This window comes from Hylobates moloch, unplaced genomic scaffold (genome assembly GCF_009828535.3).
Source record: "Hylobates moloch isolate HMO894 unplaced genomic scaffold, HMol_V3 SCAFFOLD_7, whole genome shotgun sequence".
NCBI lineage: Eukaryota > Metazoa > Chordata > Mammalia > Primates > Hylobatidae > Hylobates > Hylobates moloch.
The window spans coordinates 103,322,316-103,332,011 of NW_026652282.1; positions in this window are offsets into that span (position 1 = coordinate 103,322,316).

Consider the following 9,696-nt stretch of genomic DNA (forward strand, 5'->3'; position numbering starts at 1 on the left):
CCCATCAAAAAGTGGGCAAAGGACATGAACAGACACTTCTCAAAAGAAGACATTTATGCAGCCAAAAAACACATGAAAAAATGCTCATCATCACTGGCCATCAGAGAAATGCAAATCAAAACCACAATGAGATACCATCGCACACCAGTTAGAATGGCCATCATTAAAAAGTCAGGAAACAACAGGTGCTGGAGAGGATGTGGAGAAATAGGAACACTTTTACACTGTTGGTGGGACTGTAAACTAGTTCAACCATTGTGGAAGTCAGTGTGGCGATTCCTCAGGGATCTAGAACTAGAAATACCATTTAACCCAGCCATCCCATTACTGGGTATATACCCAAAGGACTATGAATCATGCTGCTATAAAGACACATGCACATGTATGTTTATTGTGGCACTATTCACAATAGCAAAGATTTGGAACCAACCCGAATGTCCAACAATGATAGACTGGATTAAGAAAATGTGGCACATATACACCATGGAATACTATGCAGCCATAAAAAATGATGAGTTCATGTCCTTTGTAGGGACATGGATGAAACTGGAAACCATCATTCTCAGCAAACTATCGCAAGGACAAAAAACCAAACACCGCATGTTCTCACTCATAGGTGGGAATTGAACAATGAGAACTCATGGACACAGGAAGGGGAACATCACACTCCGGGGACTGTTGTGGGGTGAGGGGAGGGGTGAGGGACAGCATTAGGAGATATACCTAATGCTGAATGACGAGTTAATGGGTGCAGCGCACCAACATGGCACACGGATACATATGTAACAAACCTGCACATTGTGCACATGTACCCTAAAACTTAAAGTATAATAACAATAATAATAATAAAAAGAAACTCTTCTTGCAGAAGGAAAATGATATAAGTCAGAAACAGATCTGCCAAGGGAAAGGAAGCGTATCAGAAAAGAAAGTAACATGGGTGAAATAAAATATTTCATTTTTCTTTATCTTAATTGATCTAAAAGACAACTGTTGAAAAAAATAATAGTTATAATATACATGGTATTTATAATATATAGATAAAGCAAATGACTGAAATGTTATAAGAGACAGGAGGTAGGATGGATTGTTTTCTCTTATAAGGCACAAACACTACCCAGGAAGTAGTAGAGTGTTATTTGCAATTGACATAGGTGAGTTTAAAACATATATTCTAAGCTCTAGGGCAACTACTTTTTTTTTTTAGAAAATTACAAATGACACTAAAGAGAAGAGACAAAATGAAACTATATATAATGCTCAATTAGAATCAGAGAAGGTAGAAAAGAAGGAAAATAAAGAATGAAAAAGCAAATTAAATGGAGAAAACAGTTACAAACATGGTATATATTATTCCAACTGTATCAGTTTCCTAGGGCTGCTGTAACAAAGTACCAAAAAGTCATTAACTTAGAATATAAGTTTATTATTTTACAGTTCTGGAGGCTAGAAGTCAAAAATCAAGGTATTAGCAAGGGCATGTCCCTCTAAAACCTGAAGGAGAAGGATATTTTCCTGCCTCTTCCAGCTTCTGTTAGCCCCAGATGTTCCTTAGCTCATGGTAGCATAACTCTGATCTTTACATAGTGTTCTTTTTATCTCTTTTCATCTAGTCTTCTTCCTGTGCATATCTGTGTTTCTGTCCAAATTTCCCTTTTTTATAAGGACACCAGTTACATTGGATTAGGCCCTATATTAGTCAAGGTTCTCAAAAAGAAAAGAAACAATAGAAAGTATGCATCTCTCTCTGTGTGTGTGTGTGCGCATGCGTGCACGCACGTGTGTGTGCATGTATGTAGATAGATCCAGAGAGAGAGAGAGATTTTAAGGAATTGGCTTGTGTAATTGTGTGGAGGCTGACAAGTTCAAAATCTGCAAGGTAGACTAGCAGGCTGGAAATCCAGAGAAGAGCTGATATTGCAGTTAAAATACAAAGGCAGTGTGCTAGCAGAATCCCCCCTTTCTCAAGGAGGTCAGTCTTTTTCTTAAGGCCTTCAACTAACTGAATAAGGCCCACCCACATTACGGAGGACAATCTTCTTTACTCAAAGTCTGATGAATTAAATGTTAATTCAACCCCCAAAATACCTTAATGGAAACATCTAGAATAGTGTTTGAACAAATCTCTGGGTACTCTGGCCAAGCAAAGTTGGCACATAAAAATAACCATCACAGGCCCACCATAATGATATCGTTTTAGCTTGACTACATATGCAATGGCTATTTCCGAGTAAGGTCACGTTTTGAGGTACTAGGTGTTAAGAGTTCAACTTAACTTTTTAGGAGCACAATTCAATGCATAACATAAACTATATCAACAATCACCTTAAATATGAGGGTCTAAATTAAAGACAGATTTTTAGAGTGGATACAAAGTAAGGCCCAGCTATGTGCCATTTATAAGGAAAAAAAAAACATCTGTTGGGTTTTTCCATTTTTATTTTATGTTTGGGGTAAAAGTGCAGGTTTGTTACATAGGTCAACTTGTGTCATGGGGGTTTGTTGTAAAAATTATTTCATCTCCCAGGCGTTAAGCCTAGTACGCATTAGTTGTTTTTCATGATCCTCTCCCTCCTCCTACCCTCCACCTCCAAAAGGCTCCAGTGTGTGTTATTCACCTCTGTGTCTGTCCCCTTTAGTTCCCAGTTATAAGGGAGAACATGTGGTATTTGGTATTCTGTTTCTGTGTTAGTTTGCTAAGAATAATGGCCTCCAGCTCCATTCATGTCTCTGCAAAGGACATGATCACATTCTTTTTATGGCTGCATAGTATTCCACAGTATATATTTCCCACGTTTTCTTTATCTAGTCTATCATTGATGGATATTTAGGTTGATTTCATGTCTTGCTATTGTTAATAGCGCTGCAGTGAACATAGGCATGTATGTGTCTTTATAATAGAATAATTTATATTCCTTTGGGTATATACCAAGTAATGGGATTGCTGAGTCAAATGATATTTCTGTCTTTAGGTCTTTGAGGAATTGCCACATTGTCTTCCACAATGACTGAAGTAATTTACACTCCCACCAACAGTGTGTAAGCATTCCTTTTTTTCCACACCCTCTCCAACATCTACTATTTTTGGACTTTTTAACAGTTGCCATTCTCACTGGTGTTAGATGGTACCTCATTGTGGTTTTGATTGGCATTTCTACAATGATCAGTGATGTTGAGCTTTTCTTCATATGATTGTTGGCAGCATGTATGTCTTCCTTTGAAAAGTGTCCATTAATGTCACCTTGAATTTAAGGCAGATAGATTGAATGTAAAGAGACAGAGGAAGATACACCATGCTAACACTATTCAAAATAAAGTTGGAGTACTTACATTAATATTTCAAGCAAAACAAACTACTGAATACATAAGATTATCCGAATAAAAGAGGACATTACAAAATGATAAAGGAGCCACTTTCTGAAATTGTAACATTTCTTAATGTATATGAATAAAATAATAAAGTGTCGAAGTACATAAGGCAAAAAACTGATAAAACAGAAAGGAGATAGTTGAAGACTTCAAAATCAGTAACTGATAGGTCAAACAACCAGAAAATCATTAATGATAGAGTTGACCTGAACAGCACAATTAATCAACTTGACCTAACTGGCATTTACAGAATACTACATCCAACAACAGCAGATTACATATTTCCCTCACTTCATATAGAACATTCATTAAGATAAAAAATATATTCTGGCTGGTGCAGTGGCTCATGCCTGTAATCCCAGCACTTTGGGAGGCTGAGGCAGGTGGATCACGAGGTCAGGAGTTCAAGACCAGCCTGGCCAAGATGGTGAAACCCGTCTCTACTAAAAATACAAAATTAGCCCAGCGTGATGGTGGGGGCCCCTGTAATCCCAGCTACTCAGGAGGCTGAGGCAGAGAATTGCTTGAACCCAGGAGGCAGAGGTTGCAGTGAGCCAAGATCACACCACTGCACACCAGTCTGGGTGACATAGTGAGACTCTGTCTCAAAAAAAAAGAAAAATAAATCTAAACCATAAAACATACCTTATCAAATGTAAATATTAGAAATTTTACAAAGCTTGTTCCCAAACCACAATAGAGATAATCAAAGAATCAATGACAAAAAGATAGCTGAAAAATTCCAAATATTTAGAGATGAAGAACACACTTCTCAATAATGCATGAGTCAAAGAAGAAGAATCAAGAGAAATAAAAACTCATTTTGAACTAAATGAATTTCAAAATAGAATGTACCAAAATTTATGGGATGAAAACAAACTAGTACTCAGAGGGAAATTTATATCATTAAATTCATATACTGGAAAAGAAGAAGTATCTAAAATCGCTATCCCAGCAAGCTATATTATAGATTTATAGATGAACTAATTTAAAAGTTTATATGGCAAAGAAACAAATAAATAATAATAAAATAAAAGTTTATATGGGAAGCCAAAAGACCTGTAACAGCCAGTGCAATAATTAAAAGGACAAAGTTGGAATACTCATATTATTAAATTCCAAGACTTGCTATAAAACTGTATTAATCAAGACAGAGTAGTGTTGGAGTTAGAACAGACAAACAGATCAGTGGCATTTAATGGAGCGCATATAAAAAGACCCACGCAAAGATAGTCAGTTGATTTTTGCCAGTAATGCAAAGACAATTAAATGGAGAAAAAACAGTCTTTTCCACAAATGGTGCCAAAACAGTAGAATGTCAAAAGGCAAAATAGGGAACCTAGGCACTAAATTTAAATCTTCCAAAAAAATTAAATCAAAATGGATAATACACTTATATATAACATGCAAAATATAACATTTCTAGAAGAAAGCATAGAATAGAATCCAGAAGCTTTTGGTTTTTTTTTTAATACAGCACCAAAATCAAGATCTATGAAAGAAAAAAATTTGATAAGCTGGATTTCATTCAAGTTTAAAATGTTTGCCTTTTGAAAGACAATGTTAAGAAAATAAAGACAAGCCAGAGACTAGAAAAAAAGTATTTGCAAATCACTTTTTTTTTTAAGACAGAGTCTTGCTCTGTCACCCAGGCTGGAATGTAGTGGCACAATCTCACTCACTGCAATGTCAATGTCTGCCTCCCAGGTTCAAGTGATTCTCCTGCCTCAGCCTTCCAAGTAGCTGAGACTACAGGTGCCTGCTACCATGCTGGCTAATTTTTTGTATTTTTACTAGAGATGGGGTTTTACCATGACGACCAGGCTGTTTTTGAACTCCTGACCTCAAGTGATCTGCCTTCCTCAGCCTCCCAAAATGCCAGGATTACAGCAAATCACGTATTTGATAAAGGATTTGTATCCAAAACATATAAAAAATTCTAAAACTCAACAATAATAAAACAATCCAATTTAAAAATAGGTGAAAGATCTGAACAGACACCACTCCAAAGCAGATATACAGATGGAAAATAAACATATGAAAAGATGCCCAATATCATCTGTGATTGTAAATTAAAACAATGAGATACGACTACACACCTTTAGAGTGACTAAATGAAGTTTAAAATGAAAATATCGAATGTCAGTGAACATTTAGGATAGCAGGAACTCCTGTTCATTGCTGATGAGAATGCTAAATGGTACAGTGACTTTGGAAAACAACAAAACAAGTTTTTCACAAAGGTATACTAGTCTTACCATTTGATCCAGTAATCACAATCCTAGGTATTGAGCCACCCATTTGAAGACTTATGCCCACAGAAAACGTTCCCATGAATGTTTATAGAAGTTTTATTTATAATCTCCAAAAACTGAAAGGAACCAGGATAAACTTTAATAAGTGGGTGGATAAGCAAACTGCAGTATGCCCATACAGGGAAATACTGTTCAGTGGTAAAAAGGAAGGTACTTTTAATCCACATGACAGTATAGCTAAATCTTAAATGTATATTTCTACATGAAAGAAACCAGTCTGAAAAGCCACATACTGTATAATTCCACTTATATCACATTCTGGACAGTAAACAGATTAATAATCATCAGGGATTTATGCAAGAGAAGAGGTTAAAGTACGGGGGAATATTTTGGGTGGTGAAACTATTCTGTATGATACTTTAGTGCTGGTTGTATGACACCATGCATTTGTCAAAACCCATAAAACTTTATAGTACAAAGGATGAACCTTAACGCATGCAAATTTCAAAAAATAATTTAAGCAGTCAAGGGGTAAAAGGAAGGAATGCTACTATGAGGAGAGTATCTAACTGTATTTTAAATATGACCTAACCTCACTTGTGGGTGGAGAGAAAAGTGCTGACCTATATAACTTTAGAAGTGAGTGGACTCTGTAAGACTAAAAACAAAAGGAACTATACATATGCACTGTACTCTAGTTAGTAGGGTTTTGTACTGAGGGACTAAGAGCAAACAATTCTGATAGTGCTATACAAATATATTGAGATTGAAGAATTAAATAAATGGATGGTGAATAGTTGGAGTTAGGTTGTCATTTTTGAAGTGGAAATTCCCAGATAAACAAGAACAGGAAGCTAGAATTATCCATGTGGTAATGAACTAGAAGTTGGAGACATCGATATGAAGTCATGTTTCAAAAAATACAGGTTCAGATGGTTACACATAGGAATATTTATAGTTATTTGTATATTCAGTGGATAGTATACATACACATATTTCAGGTGCTGTTTGTTGAGATGGCCTACAAGAAATGAACTTCAGTAACAATAAACATACATTATACCCAGATCTCAATTTCTGTGAAAATAAATAAAAAAACACTCAAATAAGAATAGGCAAAGGCCATTTATTCAGAGTTTGGTGTAGCAAAGTAGTAAGTCCCCATCACTTGTGTGTCGTCAGAGGCTCAAAGGCAACAGAGGACTGGAAGAGTTTTATAGTGGAAAAAAGAAGGCTTCATATAAGCCCTGTTTGGGGGCTGTTCATTTGGAGAAGCTGTACGCAGGCTAACTAGAAGTGAAGCATATATGCGATAGGCTGGGGTGATAGTTTGCTTTATGGTTGGTACTAAATTAGAAGTGGGGACATAAATTAGGGAAGCTGTAAGATATTAAGTCCTAGCTATTTGGTGTCAATTGTTACAGGAATTGCTTGGCTTGCTGGCTGGTTGCTAGAGATAGTCTGACTTCCCACAAATCTAACCTATAGATAGTAGGCTAGTTTCCTGGGCTGTTAACTATAGATAATGGGTTGGCTTCCTGTGCCAATTACTGTAGACTGTGGGTCAGAGTCCTGTTTTTATATATGGTCTGGCTACTACTTGTTTGTGTATTGTGTTTTTCATTTTTAATACTATTCTATAGTAATAGTAGTCAAGGCTCCTTGGAAAAATGGCTGATTACAAGACTGGAACAAGAAATACGCAAAATGAGCCTGGAGCATCTTGTGGTACCAGAAAGTGAAGCGAGTTCTACAAGTTAAAACAAACAAACAAAACCAACACAGTAATAGTCACATGTCAAAGGGACACAGGATCCAGGTGAAGGAGCTTCCAATGGCCAAAACTGAGACAATTTGAGCAACAAAATCAAGATTTGATAAATATAATAACAAGTATTAGATCAAAACTCAAAGTATAAAATAAATTTTCATGGGCCTACATTGATACAAATAAATGATTGAGTACATAAATAAGTGAGAATAGACAACCCATCCATGCAAAATTCCAAATGATTTATGTAGATACTCTTCCCCAAGGAAGGGGAGCATAATCCTGACCCCTTGAGTGAAGGCTACACATAATGACTTCCTTCCAAAGAGTACGGTATGGAGGGAAGGGAATAACTTTATGATGGAGAAACTTTAAAAATACTACTTCAACCAGGTGACCAAAATCAACATCAACAGTAAAAAATCATGTTCATAATACGTACTCCTGATATCATGTGATAAAAATGGCACTTTACCTTTCTGGTTTTTATCTTAAAAACATATAACCCCAATTTAACTATAAGAAAAACATAAGAAAAATCCCAATTGAAAGAGTTCTACAAAAGACATGATCAATCCTCCTCAAAACTGTCAAGATCATCAAAAATTAGGGACGTCTGAGAAACTGTCACAGCCAAGGAGATGCAATGACTAAATGTAATGTAGTATCCTGGATAAAAGTATGCAGTGGAAAAAATATTAAATAAACATCAAAAATCCTGAATAAAGTGCCAACTTTAGTTAACAATAATGTGTTAAAATGAAAATAGAAATACAAGGTACCAAAATCTATGGAATATGGCAAAAGCAGTACTAAGAGGAAAGTTTATAGCAATCAATGCCTATATTATTAAAGTAAGAAAACTTCAAGTAAATAGCCTAATGATGCACATCAAGAAACTAGAAAATTGAGAACAAATCAGGCGAAAAATTTAAAGAAAATAAATAATAAAGATCAGAGCTGAAATAAATAAAATTGAAACAAAGAAACTATACAGATCAATGAATTTAAAAGGTTGATTTATCAAGAAAGTAATCTTGAGAACAATTCTAACTCCTGGCTTCAGAAGAAGATACTGAGCCTCAAATCTGCCAGGATCGCCCCGAGTGAGAGTCTTATCTCCTGTAGAGAAAGAGCCGAAATTGTGGAAAAACAGACACAAGCTCTTATCATGCAAGTGGCTGACCTGCAATGAAACGTGCATGGACAGCCTCACCAGGTGTCTACTGTTAAAGTGACAGCATTGATTGGAGAAGAATGGGACCCTGCTAATTGGAATCAGGATGTTTGGCAGGACCCTGATAAAGATCGGGAAACTGAGCTTGTAAACTCTGATGAACCTTTTTTTTTTTTTTTTTGCCAGAAGTAACAGCTTCCCCATTCCCAGTAGTGGCAACATCCCCTCCCTGACCCATGCTGCCATCAGCCATTTCACCATTGTCTGAGAAGATAAACCCTACACTGTCTTAGACAACAGTGAAGGTCTCCTCTGAGGCAGTTGTCAGGCAAGATAATGGTGATTCTCCTCAGGAGCCACCCCCAACAGCCCAGTTTGCTTCTAGACTTATAACTAGGCTAAAGTCCTGGCACTCCCCTAGAGGTGAGGTTGAGAGTGTGACCCATGAGGAGGTGTGCTACTCTTGAAAATAAATGCTTGAGTTTTCTAATTTATATAAGCAGATATATGGAGAACAGGCATGGGAATGGAAATTAAGGGTATGGAATAATGGTGGAAGAAACATAGAGTTGGATCAGGCTGAATTTATTAATTTGGGCCAACTAAGTAGGAATTTTACATTTAATATTGCAGCTCAGGAAGATAAAAAAGGTTCTAATAGTTTATTTGCTTGGTTAGCTGAAATATGGATCAAAAGATGGTCCACTGTGAGCAGGCTGAAAATGCCTGATCTCCCTTGGTTTAATGTAGAGGAAGGGATCCATAGGCTTAGGGAGACTGGGATGGTGCAGTGGATTAGTCACTTTAGACCTACTCATCCCATCTGGGAGGGTCCAGAAGATATAACCTTAACCAATGCTTTGAGAAACACCAAAAGCAATGGCAACAAAAGCCAAAATTGACAAATAGGATCTAATGAAACTAAAGAGCTTCTGCACAGCAAAAGAAACTACCATCAGAGTGAACAGGCAACCTACAGAATGGGAGAAAATTTTTGCAACCTACTCATCTGACAAAGGGCTAATATCCAGAATCTACAATGAACTCAAACAAATTTACAAGAAAAAAACAAACGACCCCATCAAAAAGTGGGCAAAGGACATGAACAGACACTTCTCAAAAGA